The 14,983-nt window shown below is 40.6% G+C and overlaps 1 long non-coding RNA gene across 1 annotated transcript in view; it reads right to left on the bottom strand.

The window, feature by feature from the left end:
- Positions 1 to 204: 204 nt before the first annotated feature.
- LOC120407678 overlaps positions 205 to 14,983 on the bottom strand; it is a 32,586-nt gene continuing 17,807 nt past the window's right edge. The window contains exons 2-3 of the long non-coding RNA XR_005600184.1: positions 2,461 to 2,518; positions 205 to 376 (exon numbers count right to left, since the gene is read on the bottom strand). This is a non-coding gene — a long non-coding RNA (uncharacterized LOC120407678). The remainder of the gene's footprint in view (positions 377 to 2,460; positions 2,519 to 14,983) is intronic.

Genomic DNA, 14,983 nt, shown 5'->3' with positions numbered 1-14,983 from the left:
TTCTTGTTTGCCTTCAAGTTGGTTGCTATTACTCTTGCATTGGCTCCAGGCCTTTGGGGTTTGCTTAGGTGACTCGTTGAACTCCTGGATATGCAGTCTGTCCAATGAATATGCAACTTTTTTTAATTGCCTTTGTTCTTCTTGTGGCAGAAAAGATTTAGATAACTTTCGTTTCATTCAGTCCATTTTCTGAGATTTTTTTTTTTACTTTTATTAGTTTGAAAGTAAATGAAATTCTCTTTTCGAAAAGTCCTAATGCTCCAGTTCTTTATTTAAGAGGATCTCAGTTCTAAAAACAGTCTTAACTTTACATGACAATTTTGAGAAGGATGATTTTTCTTGTCTTCCTGCATTGGGTGAAGGCTGGCTTCGCTGTCTGTAATTAATTAATTAATTCTCCATTAATATATTCTATACTTAAGTGGCTTCTTACATTAGTAATTAGTCTAACATTTAATTACCTTTCTATATTTGTAAAACCATGTCAGGCAGCTAGCATATGAAAACTCTCATTTAGATTGCAAATATATGTATTAAAAGAAGCTTATGCCATCTTAAGCATTTGAGAAACTACACAAGTTTTCACCTTCAAGTGAAAACATAAGTTGAAAGTAACCAATATCTTCTGTAAAACACTTTCCACCATAAATGTTTTCAAAGTTTAAAGAATAAAGATAGTAGTGTGTATACAAAAGAAATGAATTTCAGTAAGGCTATTTCTATGGTTTTGTGTGAGTTTAAACTTTGAAAAGATGGGAGAGGGTTAGTATAAGCCCACTTTATTTGTAGATTTATTGCTCTGATAAAACAACCCTGCATTCCTTTCACAATCAGGTTTCTTCCTAAAAGTGTGTGTGTGGTGTGTCTGCTTAACATTTGTTTGCCTTGGGGAGATAAAGGCAGAAACCTAATGAGAAGCAGGCTCAGTTGGGCAGGAACAGGAGGGGCCAGTTTATAAAGCCCAGGAGCTGCTAGCAGAAAAGGGGGCTGCAGGGTAGGACTCTGCAGTCTCTCTCTGAGAGAATGGAGAGTGGACTGGCAAACCCAAAGAGAGAGGGGAGCCAGTTATGTAGGAAGAAGCCCAGGGGGAAAACGCAGCAAGGGCTAGGGCTGTACAGGCCTTGGCTGCATATTATAGGGTCCTGGGCTGGAACCCAGTGTAGAGGACAAGATTGGGTTCCCCTACCAGACACTGGATAGTGGCACACGGCGTTGCAGACATCAGCCAGACAGCTAGTCCAGAAGGACACTGACTGCCCAGAAAGGGAGGAACTTAGTGACTGGAAGCTACTGCTCCAAGAGCGAGAGAGACTACAGGCTGAGAGAGGATGGGTAGAGAGACTGCTGAGGAGAACGCACCACCTCGCAGAGCTAATCCCCAGAATGGCCAGGAGAAGGCAACACCAGTGGTGAGTGGACCCTGTCACACTACCCCAGATATGCAAAAAGATAGAGTGGCTTAAAAATCATGAGATTTACAAATAAACTTTATTTGCCTTCTGGTTTTTTTGAGCGGTTGGGTCACATTTTTAAGCTATTCTCTCCAACCATTAGGGCACTCTTTTTTATTTTTTTTAAATGAAAGCTGAGATTCTCAAGTAATCGCATAACTCTAGGAGCTGTGGCTTTTTAAAAAAAAAACCCAAATATTGTAAGGCTTACAATAAAATCACAAAAGCTGGTGCCCTATGGAAGAAAGGAGGCAGACAAGATTCCCAGGTGGACAACAGGTGCCAGTGCTGCTCCACAAAGTGGGAAAGCCCCATAAACTTCCCACCCAGGCACTTCCACTTCACATACTCTTGACTGAGCCCTGATTTCACAAGCCCGTGAAGAGGCAGATGGAGGGAGAAGTTTGGGTGGGATTAAAGTAAGGTGACTAGATAGCCCCAAATATTGGGACTTTGTCTTATACAGGCACCTACTGCCCCCCACTCCGTCCCAATTTTTCACATTTGCTATCTGGTCACACTAGATCAGGGGTAGGCAACATATGGCACACGTACTGAAGGCAGCACGCGAGCTGACTTTCAGTGGCACTCACACTGCCCAGGTCCTGGCCAACGGTCTGGGGGGCTCTGCATTTTAATTTTAATTTAAGTGAAGCTTCTTAAGCATTTTAAAAACTTTATTTACTTTACATACAACAATAGTTTAGAGAATAGTTTATTATAGACTTAGAGAAAACATTAAAATGTATGACCGGCACGCGAAACCTTAAATCAGAGTGACTAAATGAAGACTCGGCACGGCACTTCTGAAAGGTTGCCGACCCCTGCCCTAGATTAAAGCTTCCCCTAGCCCAGAAGAGGGAGAACTGGTGCTTGCCTTTAGCAGAGAAGGGGAGTTACCCTACTCCAGTATCCCCTTATTTAAGCCCCCTGTGTTAATTCTGCTCGATTGCCCCCCCCCACAAGCCATTTTGTGGAGGGTATAGCACAGAAATAAGCTTTAAATAACCTCTTAAAATGCTTCCTCTTCATCATCTGACCTGTAGCTCCCCAGACACTTCCTGGTTCTGTGGGGAAAGAAAATGGAAAGTATTGTTTTGTGAAACTGGTGGTAATCTACACAGTATTAACAATGGGGTTAGAAAACCAACTTTGGTATATCTCAATATATCCTCATACATAAATAAAATCTGTTATGTACTGCAATATAATATACATGAGTGCAGGAGTATATAGCTAATTAAAGGCTTAATTTTTCAAAATTGGACAGGATCAATTATGCATGCACCTGTGCCTACTCTGCCTCAGCAGACGTACTATTGCAAATGTAAATCAAGTAACGATGCACAAGTGACCCACTAGAGGTGCAACTGGCCATCTGTATGCACGAGTACCTGATTTAAACGTACAATCACAGAAGTTGCACACACAGTTTTATGTGGTATTAGTACATGCCTAATTTTGAATTGTTTTTCCACTTATTTAGCGTGTAGGGTGGAGCACTGTGTTCTGCTTCTATTTCCTAACACCATTTTTGTGACTAGCCAATAGCTTTTTATAGGTTTGTGACAGAGTGTACAGACATCGCACCAGGCAAGAAGGTGTTAAAGAGGAGCTTTGGGCTCCACCAGCCCTGTCCCACTGCACTTGCAAAGCCTGGCAGTCTTGAAGAAGGAAACTTTAAAAAAGCAGAAGTTCCATTCAGAAGACCTCACCTTAGGGAGGTAGATGGAGCTCTCATCCTCTGCTCCCAGAAAGGCACAAGGCAAGAGGGCCAACCTACCTTCAGTAGCCTGTGCGCGCAGACTGGTAGGATAGAGGGCTGGAGGAACCTGGTAGGACAGAGGCGCTCGTGCTGCCTTTTATTTTCCTTTATTGCCTTAAGAATTGGGAATAGGGGCTTGACCTTGGGGCAGAGCTCTGCTGAGAAAATGAGCCCTCTGAATAGAAAGTGGGCCAGTGCAGGAAATACCCCAAGGAAGAAGCAAGAGCTCTGGCCAGACAGACCTTAAGCACTTGCTGTAAGGATCCCTGGGCTGGAACCCAGGAGAGAGGCAGCCTCACCAGGAAGACTAGTGAGAAGACCCTAAACTGAAGGGGCCAGAAGGACTACTGGGTGTGGACCAGGGCTGTGGAGTTGGTGTGAGGTCCTGGGTCTATTGGGTGAAAACCTGGTTTTACCCTGAAAGAGGTGAGAGCAAAGTTCACCCAGGACAAAGGGTTGGGGGAGATTCAGAAGGCAAATGGGAACCATCAGTGGACCTGGTTGGCAGGACTAGAGAGAGAACCCTGCAGTACTGCACCTAACCACAATGCAGTGCACCAGCAGATGAGTCACTTTGCCACAAGCTTAGATGTATGAATAAGCCTGATTTTTTTAAATTATTATTATTATTATTATATTATTTCTCCTCGACCTCCGCCTGCTGTTCATAGTTAAAGGAGCACAGTGATCTGAGGACAAAGGGAAGCAGCCTACTGTTACTGCATTTGATATTTGGTACTCTGACACCCCAGAGGGGCAGGGGACCACCCTTAACCCAGAACACTCTATACCAACAAAACAGTAGTTACTTTGCTGTCAACATGAAGGATTTAGTTTTCCCTCTAAAACTAAACCATCAATTTCTTGTTAGGGTTGAGTTTTGAACTCTGTGGGAGACAACTGTAATTCAGATGAATAGATTTCTAAGGTCAGAAGGGACCATTATGACAATCTCATTTAACCTTCTGCATGACACACACAACCTCACCCTATGATTTCTGCATCAGGCCCATAGCATCATTTTCAGACTTGATGTAAAGACTGCAAGTGATGTAGAATCAACTTCTTAGAGGGTTTTGGCTGAATTCAGTCCTGAGCAGAACTTGACATGTGCAACTGGATTCTCCTTTAAATAAGGAAACTTGACATATTTTAACACCAGCTGAACACTCTACAGCAGTAAATCTCTAGAGCTGCAGGGTCCATACAAAATGCTTGACTTACTAAAGATGTTGAATGAGACTCAGTGAAACACAGACTGTTCACAAGATGCGGCTGTGCTGTCACTTCCAAGTTCCTAATAGTAGCTACGTGCATCAACACGGTGTTTATGTCACAGATCGTGCCTATGTAATAATGCAAGCAGCACACGATGATTTGGATATTTAATATGTGCCAAAATAAAGGAGCCAGTTCTGTGCTTGGGTATCAAACGGTTCATGTGGAAGATAACTAAACACTACCAATGGAAACACGAATAGGAATCCTATATTTAAAAATGAAGCATTGCTGGCTCTGGTATACTTCATCATTACCTTACACTATAGTAAGACAGGCATTTTAGTGTAAATTATAGTGAAAAGGGCAGTGAGGAGCAAATTCAAAAACTCTTAAGTGGCCACCTTAAAGTGGTACTGTAGCCATGTTGGTCCCTGGATATTAGAAAGACAAGGTGGATGCATATCTTGTACTGGACCATCTTCTGTTCATGAAAGGCAAGCTTGCAGTAATTTTCCCAAATCTCAAGAAGACCTCTGTGTAAGCTTGAAAGCTTGTCTCTTTTACCAACAGAAGTTGGTCCAATAAAAGATATTACCTCACCCACCTTGTCACTTTAAAGTAGGAGTGTAAATAGATCAGAGACAAAAAGAATCCTAACAATGGTAATGGCCCATTATTGGATGGTAGACTTATCAACAATGATGCAGACAAGGTAGAAGAGTTAATAAATATTTCTGTTCTGTATTTGGGAGAAAAAAGCAGATGGTGTGTTCACCTCTGATAAATACTTTTCATTCCAACATAATTCAAGAGGAAGTGAAACAGCAGCTACTAAAGATTGACATTTTAAAATCAGTAGGTCCGCATAACTTAGATTCATAATTCTAAGGCCAGAAGGGACCATCGTCATCATGTAGTCTGACCTCTTTTATGGGTCATAGTTTTAAAAGAGCTGTCTAAAAATATAAGAATGGCCATAGTTGGTCAGACCAATGGTCCATCTGGCCTTGTATCCTGTCTTCCAACCACAGCCAATGCCAGATGCTTCAAAGGAAATGAACAGAACAGAGCAATTGTCATGTGAGCCATCCTCTGTCTTCCAGTCGCAGCATCTGGCAGTCAGAAGCTTGCACTAAGTCTTAGAACACTGGGGAAGATTCAGAAGACTTGAAGAAATCTCTTGTTGTGCCAATATTTAGGAAGTGTAAAGGGGATGACCTAGGTAATTGTCAGGTTGACAGGCCTATCAATCCTGGACAAAATATTGGAATGGGTGATATGCAACTTGATTGATAAAGCATTAAAGGAGTGTAATACAATTAATGCTAATCAAACTGGGTTTATGGAAAATAGATCTTGTCTAACTCATCTGTTTTTTTTTCTTTTGTGATTACAAGTTTGGTTGATAAAGGTAATAACATGGACACTTTGGCTTCAATAGGCATTTGACTTGGTTCTGCATAACCTTTTGATTAAGAAACTAGAATTATGCAAATCAACGTGGCATATTAAATAGACTAAAAACTTGCTAACTAATAGGTCTCAAAATGTAATTGCAAACAGGAAATTATCATCAACTGAGTGTATTTCTAGTGGGATCCCACAGGGATTGGTTCTTGGCTTTATTTAATTTAACATTTTGTCAATGACCTGGAAGAAAACATAAAATCATTGCTGAAGTTTGCAGGTGAGACAAAGATCTGGGGATTGGTAAATAATGAAGAGGACAGGTCACTGATTCAGAGTGATCTGGATCTCTTGGTAAGCTGGGTGCAATCAAACAATATGTTGCAATATAGCTAAATGTATACATCTAGGAATAAAGGTTGTAGGCCATGCTTACGGGATTGGGGACTCTATCCTGGGAAACAATGACTCTAAAAAGGATTGAGTGGTAATGGTGTATAATCAACTGAACATGAACTCAGTGTGATGCTGTGGCCAAAAGGGCTAATTGCAATCCTTTGACGTATAATAATTTGACTCAAATAAGAGTAAAGAGGTTATTTTACCTCTCTGTATTTGGCACTTGTATGACCACTGCTGGAATACTGTGTCCAGTTTTGGTGTCAACAATTCAACAAGGATGTTAATAGATTGGAGAGGGTTCAGGGAAGAGCCACAAGAATGACTAAAGGATTGGAAAACATGTCTGACAGAGATATTCCATGAGCTCAATTTATTTTGCTTATCAAAGAGAAGATTAAGGAGGAGTAGAAAGTTGATGTCCAAGAGCTCTTCAATCTAAGAAACAAAGTATACATTCCAATGGTTGGATCCTGAAGCTAGATCATTTTTAAAAATATATACCTTACATCCTAGTTTAACGATGAGGGTAATTAACCATTGGAACAACTTAACAAGATCTATTTTGTAGTGGATTCACCATTGCTGGAAATTATTGCTGAAGATTCTCTGAAACATAAGCTCTAATTCAAACAGGAATCAATTCAGTGAAGTTATTATCTGTATTATGTGAGAGGTCAGACTAGATGATCACAATGGTCCCTTCTGGCCTAATAGTCTATTAATTTTATGAAATATTCCCAAGTTGTGTGTGTGTGTGTGAGTGTTGGCTTGTTTGGGGTTTTTTTTGTTTTTTTTTACACAATTTTGTTTTGAACTTTGACTAAAGACTGGCTCTGCTAAGAACCAATTTTTGCTGACACCCTGGGTTGGCTGCATAAAACAGGCTTCACTCTATAAACAAAAATAGGATTTCCCCCCACCCCTTTGCATTTGCCATAATCAATATGTATCCTCAAGCTGGAAAAGAAAAGCCTGTTTGATTACAGGAAGTTTGTGTAGCTTCTGCATAATATTCATTGGAGGGATATTTTTAAAAACCATTCATCATATAATGCATAAACCTGGGTTGCTGCCAAGGTCAGTAAGACCTTAGGCTCATTGGGCTGTAAAATGCCTGTGGTGACTTTATCTTGTGCATATGTTTCCTTTTAAAAATAAGTGGTTCTGAGTTTTCCATTTAACGATGATCACCCTTTGAAGGATCCTCCTCTCCACTTCTTTTCAGACTGTTGCAGAAATCCTCCCAGCATATAATGGAAGTGTATCTCCTAGCATAGTGAGGGGGTCATATTAATGAATACATTGCTCCACTTGTGCAGGATACGTGAATAGTCTCCTAAAAATTGTCAAGCTGTTCTTCAATTCAGATGGTTTTTTTTGTGGGGGGTGGAGGGAGGAGAGAGTATACATGAAGCTAAAGGGGGTTTTTTGTGCATATTTGATGTCTTGCAGTAATACTACTTAGGATTTATATAGCACTCTATCATTTCAAAGTACAGAACAAACATTAATCAATCAGTCCTCACAACACAATTAAAAAAAAAACACCCACCACCAAGAAGGAACTTTTTTTTGTTCTTTTTACAGCTGCTATAGATCTAGAGGGAGTAAGTGTAGGTTTTAGTTAAGACTGGACATTTCAGAGCTACTTCAGGACTCGAGGAAAAACATTATTATACATTGCAAGATGGAGAAGAGCAGTTAATGGGATTTTTAATTACTACATATTCCCTCGAGCAGAAGGCTATTTTACCTCTGTATTTGGCACTGATGCGACCACTGCTAGAATACCAGTTCTGGTGCCCACAATTCAAGAAGGCTGTTGATAAATTGTAGAAGTGAAGAGCCATGAGAATGATTAAAGGATTATAAAATATGCCTCATAAGGATAAACTAAATAGCTCTTTGAGTCTAGCAAAGAGAAGATTAAGGGGTGACTTTGTTACAGTCTATACATATATACATGGGGCCATATACTACTTAATGGGCTCTTCAGTCTAGCAAAGAAAAGTAAAACATAATCCAATGACTGGAAGGTAAACAAATTCAGACTGGAAATAAGGTGTTCATTTTTAAGCATGAGTAAATTACCATTGGAATAACTTACCTAGGGTTGTGGTGGATTGTCCATCACTGACTGACTTTTAAATCAAGATAGCTTTTAGAAAAACAGCCAATGTTCCAGGAGTTATTTTGGGGAATAATGGCCTGTTTTATGGGAAATTTTACAGGAGGTCAGACTAGATGATCACAATGGTCCCTTCTGGCCTGGGAATCTATAAATCTCTGTGTGTAGGTTCAGAAATTTGTGCTTATTCAAGACAACTTTACAAAGATTATTCACTTTCAACAGTGACCCCTTTATGCTGTGAATGGATTGTCAGATATATCCATTTTTGTAATAACTACATTGAAAGTGTTACTTCTCAGTATTTACAATGTTTAGTTTAAAATTGTTGCCAAATACGGGGGAGGTGGGGGGGGAAATGAACTAAATTTCTGTTTGTGTGGGTTTTTATTTAATGTCTCAAAGTGTTTTCAGATTTCTTTAAAAAAAAACTCTTAATCAGAATGACTGGGTGTCCCAGTCAAGGGGGTTTTACTGTACAATTGTATAAACTAAAGAAGAATCTCTCAGAGTAATAGGAAGAACTCGAATGTGAAATTGCAGAACTACTAACTGTAGTCTGTAACCTATCATTTAAATCAGCTTCTGTACCAAGTGACTGGCTGATAGCTAATGTGACGCTAATTTTTAAAAAGAGCTCCAGGTGATCCTGGCAATTACAGGCTGGTAAGCCTGACTTCAGTACTGGACAAACTCATTGAAACTATAGTAAAGAACAAAATATAATGTTGATCTTTGCAGACTTGGTTAACATTTGTCTTAGGCATGTCATAATTTGGTTTCTCTTGATATATCTTTTAGGGACTGACTGAGCCACATTAGACAAGAATTGTTTTTACTCTTAGAGCAGCTGTGCGAAATACCTTGTCATGTTCTTTGTGAAATGTAACAACCTACTCCATATAAGACCTTTTGTTTATTGGAGTATCAATGGAAACCAGCGTTTTGTTTTTACTTTGTGGAGGCCTGACCTGAGTAAACAAGATTCCAATGAAAATGTTACGTAGAGCATAATGTTTGGGAGCAGATTTTTCTTGATCTGCTCACTGGAATGAACTCATGTTTCCATGACAGCAGCTATGAGCATTTACAAATAAGTGATTTCATTGAACTCCTCTGGACGTAAGTTTTTCAAATGGCCTATTTTCCATTTAGGCTCCTAGGAGAGACACCATTATTTTTGCAGACTCAACATCTGGGGTTGTTGGGTTTTTTATATAGAATTCTACATATGAAATATTTGACTCCTGGTCTTTGTAGTTATTTCAGAGATTTAATAAACATAGGTAATTTCTTTTTTTAAATCACCACAAAATATCAGTCAGTAAGAGCATGATATAAATTCAGTCTTGGTGTAAATAAATGCAATTCCATTGAGAGTCAATGGAGTAGCACCTGCTTTCCCCAGGTCTGAGTTTGGCCCTTTGTGTGGTAGGTTTAGCGTAGTTTTAATTATCCTTGGAGGAGGTGATGTATGCTTGTAAGATTCAAAAGAACAAAACACCAGCAGCGGGGGTTTGCCTGACTGATCGTATAGCATGCCAACACTTGCTGTGTGCCTGTAGAGACAGTGCTGCACTTGACGTGTGATACTCTCATGAAATACAACCCTTCTCCCAGTTAGACCCAGTAGAAGATATTAGGCTATTTAAAAGAAACATTGCCAAGATAAAAATCTTACGTACTGTGGTAAGACAAGATGTATCAGTAGAATCCTCAGCTAAGACTTCTGATAAAGAGTGGGTGAAAGATTGGTAAATATCTAGGTCTAATTTACCTTGACACATTCCCTGTTAAGAGAGAAATATCAGGTCTTCTGATCCATATATATGTGGCTATTTAAGCAAACCTGGAACTCTCTGTGAAGTCACTTGATTAGGCCACAGGTCAGCAGTTCACGCTCACTTAGCCTTCTACTTGCAGTGGCATAGCTTGAACCACCTACACAGAACCACCAATAAGGAGGGAGAGGAAATACTGTGAGATAGTATATCACCAGGAACAAATGAAGTTTGTGAGGGGGGTGGCCTGCAGATTCCAAAGTGGCTGCACTTAAGGCTTAGTCCTCATGTCATACGGAGTGACTGAAGGAGGATCACAGCAGGGAGAGGAGGAGAAGCAGCAATGGCAGCATACCTCCCCTCCCCTCTGCAAAACTGCTTGCATCTCAGAGCCATAGAGATGCTGGATGTTCTGAGGTCCTGGAACTCAGAAGGACTAAGTCATGGCTATTACCTATTGATACAGAGCTATGGGTATGCAGAGTTCTTTAAAGACTTATAGAAAGACAAGCCTTTGTCATGAACAATTAATAATATAATTTTCCATGGGGAGGGTAGCCTCTTCCTGCCTCTCCCCCAGTGCAGATCAGAGTGGGATATGTAATGGAAACCATGCAGCACTCCCTGGATCTGGCCTCCCGTTTGGTTTGACAGCACGTGTGCACTCCAAGTAGTGCCAGATGAGTCCTCTCCCATCTGGCCCCTTGGCCTGCGTGCACTCAGGCAGTGCCGCACTCCCCTCCCATCCTTCAGAGACCCTACCCTGGCCCCACAGCATGTCTGTGTGAGCCAGGCAGTGCTGCACTCCCTTGTCTCCCTGCAATGTTTACCATGTGCATGAGTGCTTGGTCACCATCAGCACAGAGTATAACCAGTCCTGAAGTCAGAGTCTCCACAGGTCATCCAGTTGACCCTGTCAGGCATCCAGCAGCCCTAGCAGGAGCTGGACACTGTCTTCTTGCAAAACCTCCAGGACCAGCTGCCTGGGTCAAGGAAAACCATAGGCAGATCAATGCTGTTAAGTCAGATGGGAATATGGAGTCTCATCTGGGCAGCCATTGGGCCCTCCACTGGTTCATCAGAGAGTTCCAGTCAAAATTGAATGAGTATGTGCTGATGAGGCCCAGCTATGGTCCACCCTGCAGGGTGCCTAATAAGAATGCCTGAGTGAGCAGGGTGTGCAGTATGCCAAACTGCTGAACTCATCCAAGGTGTATGACAGTTGGAGGGCCTGCACGTCATCTTCAGTGCCACTACTGAAGAGCTCATGTGGCTGAACCAGGAGGAGAAGATGAACTGTGACCGGAGTGAGCTCAACTCCTATGTGACAGCCAAGAAGGGGCTGATGTGGAAATGGAAGATAAAGGAGATCCAGAGTGCTGGGGGTAGGCTGCTGCAGGAGGAGCACCTCAGCAAGCAGACAGTAGAGGCTCATGCTTTTAGATCACAGGTCCCAGGTTCAGTCCCTGCTGCCAACAACCCAACCAGGGGGTGCAGTATTTTTTACACACACACCCCTACTCCAGAACCAACCCTTTGATAGCAACAACTCTTGATTAAAAAAAAATGGTCAAATTATAGGTGGAGCTTATCCACATTGACCCTCTAATGCAAACTGCCAGTGGAACTGTTGTATTTGGGTGCTTGCTTAAACATATAATAGGATATATCCGCCAAACCGAGACAAAGATCTGTAAAACACTAACACAGACTTAGAAGTTTTTACTACAAAGCGTTGATTGAAATACCCAGCAGTTAATCAACAGATTCAAAGAACAATGGCTAATTAACAGCCATTAGATTGGAGTATTTTACAGTTATATCAGGGTAATAACATCAAGAATTTATTGTGCCATCATGATGTTTTATGTTTACAATCATTGCAGGGAAATCTTAAGTAATCTTCACGAAGATAAATTAAAACTCTGTCTACTGAGATCAAGATGGTGGTTATTACGTGCAGCATTTGGAAAATGGCATTGTGCTAGGGCTTAATCAAACAGAAATATATTATACTTGTATATAAAAATTAATGGGCCCAGGCATCAATGAGTAAAATGTTTGAGGACTAGTGGCACAGTGGGGCAGTGCATTTGCTTTCTGCCTTTGGAAATCTGGTTTGTTTGGGTGTGTTTTGCCTCACTTTGTCCCGTTCACAACCTTTTGGAATGATTAGCAATCTGCTCAAGCAAAGTCATGGACTAGCCTGATGTTTAGCTGGTCAGAACTCAGGAGCACTGGCAGGAGTGTGGCAGTCACAGGGCAGGGCAAAGAGACAATGGTCCACGGACAATCTTTTTGTTCTGTGTGTACACAGCACCTAGCGCAGTGGGGTCCATGACTAGGGCTCCTATGCACTATGGTAAAACAGTAATAAGAAGAGTTAATTTCTGCTGCAGAGAGTATGTGCTGCTGCCTTAAGTCCTCAACTACATTTTGCAGTTTATCCTGTTAAAGCGGTGTGCCCCGGAGTTTTATAACAAGATTTGGTCTTGCTTGTGTGGACTTGCTGCATGTATGGTCCTTTTAAGGATGGAATCACTTAATTGTCAGGGCTACAGCCGGGTGTTATTTATGGTTATTACAGTTTGGCCACAACCATACAGGCTCCTGCCCTACTCACAACTGAGATGTTCAAACATGGTTACATTTATAATGTAAATGAAGCCGTGAGAGAAGACCTTGCTCCAAGTGAGAGCACTTTCTTGGCTTCTTTCATTGGTTAATATTTGTACAGAGCTTTGATAATGTAAAGTGAGTATTAGTAGTATGAGTATTAATTTTTTACTCTGAAAGGACCAAAAAGGCTGGTTCAATTTCCAGTATATTCTGCTTGCTTGTTGTTAATTATCATCTTAACAAACGTAGTGCTTTCTTGAGTAGGGTGTCAGCCCTGAGTAGGCGGGTAAAGCAGACAGATGGAAACAGACTGAACTATACACATGTATCTAGGGGCACCTATAGACTGCTACCAAATCTCTGACAACAGTGGACTTCAAAAGTCATAAGCCATCCCTTTCAAGTAAGTAAAGTGTGTCTGTGTGTTTTTTTTAAGTAAAACCCATAGTGCTACCACCATGGTGGCATTAGAATCTCATTAGGAATAAATGTGCTCTAAAACTTTCTATCATAATACATCCATAAAATTTTCAGTATATTACTTGGAAAAACACACTGGAAGAAGCCAGCCCAGCCTTTTGGCCATCTTAAACCAGTTTCAAAACATTCACAAATAGCCAGATTGCTAATCACACTGAAAACTCTGCAACAGTGTGTCCTCTTTCAAACAAATGGCATTGCATCCTCTTATACCAAGGCCTACTTTGGCCTGGAGAATTTAATTTAAAAAACTACATCTGACAGTTCAGCTGGGAAGGTGCGGGGGGAAAGTTCCTTGGAGAAATATGTTGTTTACTGCTGTGTATTTTCTTAATTTCTCTAACCTTTTCAATATGACAGGAAAGGTTACCTGCATTAAATTATGTTTCTAAACGTCTCTTTTCAATGAGCGCCTTCCTTCATTAAATCTTATGAAGGTGTTTTCCTTTTAAAATTGCCTAATGTTGTGGTTACAATACACTGTAGCAGAATGAGCCACGCTGAAGATAGGAAAAGAAACCAAAAACCAGATACCAGAAATTGCAGAACACTGATTCTTTTTAAAAGAAACCAACCAAATATTGAGGTTGCAAATTTCTTCATAGCTCTTTCAAAATCCTTTTTCTTTGGGTTCCTCTATTTTCAATAACTTATGACAACCTTCTCCACAGCCTTCCCCAGCCCCTTCCCCCACACATACATTTGCTAGATTTTTTTTTCTAACCCAATACACAATTTTCAGCCTAGTCCTGAATATCGGATTAAACCTCCTGTAGAACTCATGTAGGCAAAACTCACATTGACGTTACTGGGGCCAGGATTTCACCTAGTCTTAACTGTGCCTCCCACTGAAACTACTAGGCAGACCATGTCAGGAGCCAGCCAGTGCTCTAAACAATGTACCTCTAGAGTTTGTCTGGAACTGCTCACATTCTGCGCTGGAGATTTGGAATGAGGATCATTACTTTAAGACACTTTTTTTTTTTACCACTTGTGTGTATAATGGATAGAATACAATCCTATGGCATTTTGATCGTAGTTTCCCTATAGCTTCTATAAATTGGCAACCTGTGTTTGTTTGGTTTTTTTTAATGAAATTATTTTATGGCACAAATTCATCATTTTTATTTTTTTAAACTTTTATTTTAGCAGGTCCCCTCCCCCCTCCTATTCTATTAAGCAATGTAAGCACCATAGGGCCCCATCAGGCAGAGTTCCTGGAAATAATGATTAGCTGGATTAACTTTTCTGGAGGCTTTTGGAGGATATTTACAAAGGGACTTTTCAGTCTGAGTTGGGCAACTAACTTCCCTTTGTACATTTTTAAATTTCCCCATTAGTGTTCTTACTTTGGCATCTGTTATATTTTGGTTACTGCGATTCCAAATGAACTGTTGTTTTCATTAATCACCCTTTGCTTCAAGGAGTTTGAATAGAACATGTACAGATCTCATACCTTTCTCTCGTGATACCTGGGAGACTAATGACCCCAGGATCTTCTGTATACTCTCTGTACCTCTAATTGATCAAATTTTAAAATACCTTCGCTTAGCCTTTTTGAAAAACTTTTTTTAACTGCCACCCTGAGTTGGTTATGTCTCTATTGCCTTGTGTTCTGAGGCTCTGTTAGGCATCTGTTTGTTGTTTTTGCATAACAATAAAATGGAAGTAGATTAAAGTTACACATTTCACTTAAGGTGATGTTTTAGCTTCAGATGTTACTAATTCT

Source organism: Mauremys reevesii, linkage group 6 (assembly GCF_016161935.1).
Source record: "Mauremys reevesii isolate NIE-2019 linkage group 6, ASM1616193v1, whole genome shotgun sequence".
Classification (NCBI taxonomy): Eukaryota; Metazoa; Chordata; order Testudines; family Geoemydidae; genus Mauremys; species Mauremys reevesii.
The sequence above is the reverse complement of the archived record's forward strand: the minus strand, read 5'-3'. Positions and strand labels throughout refer to the sequence as shown.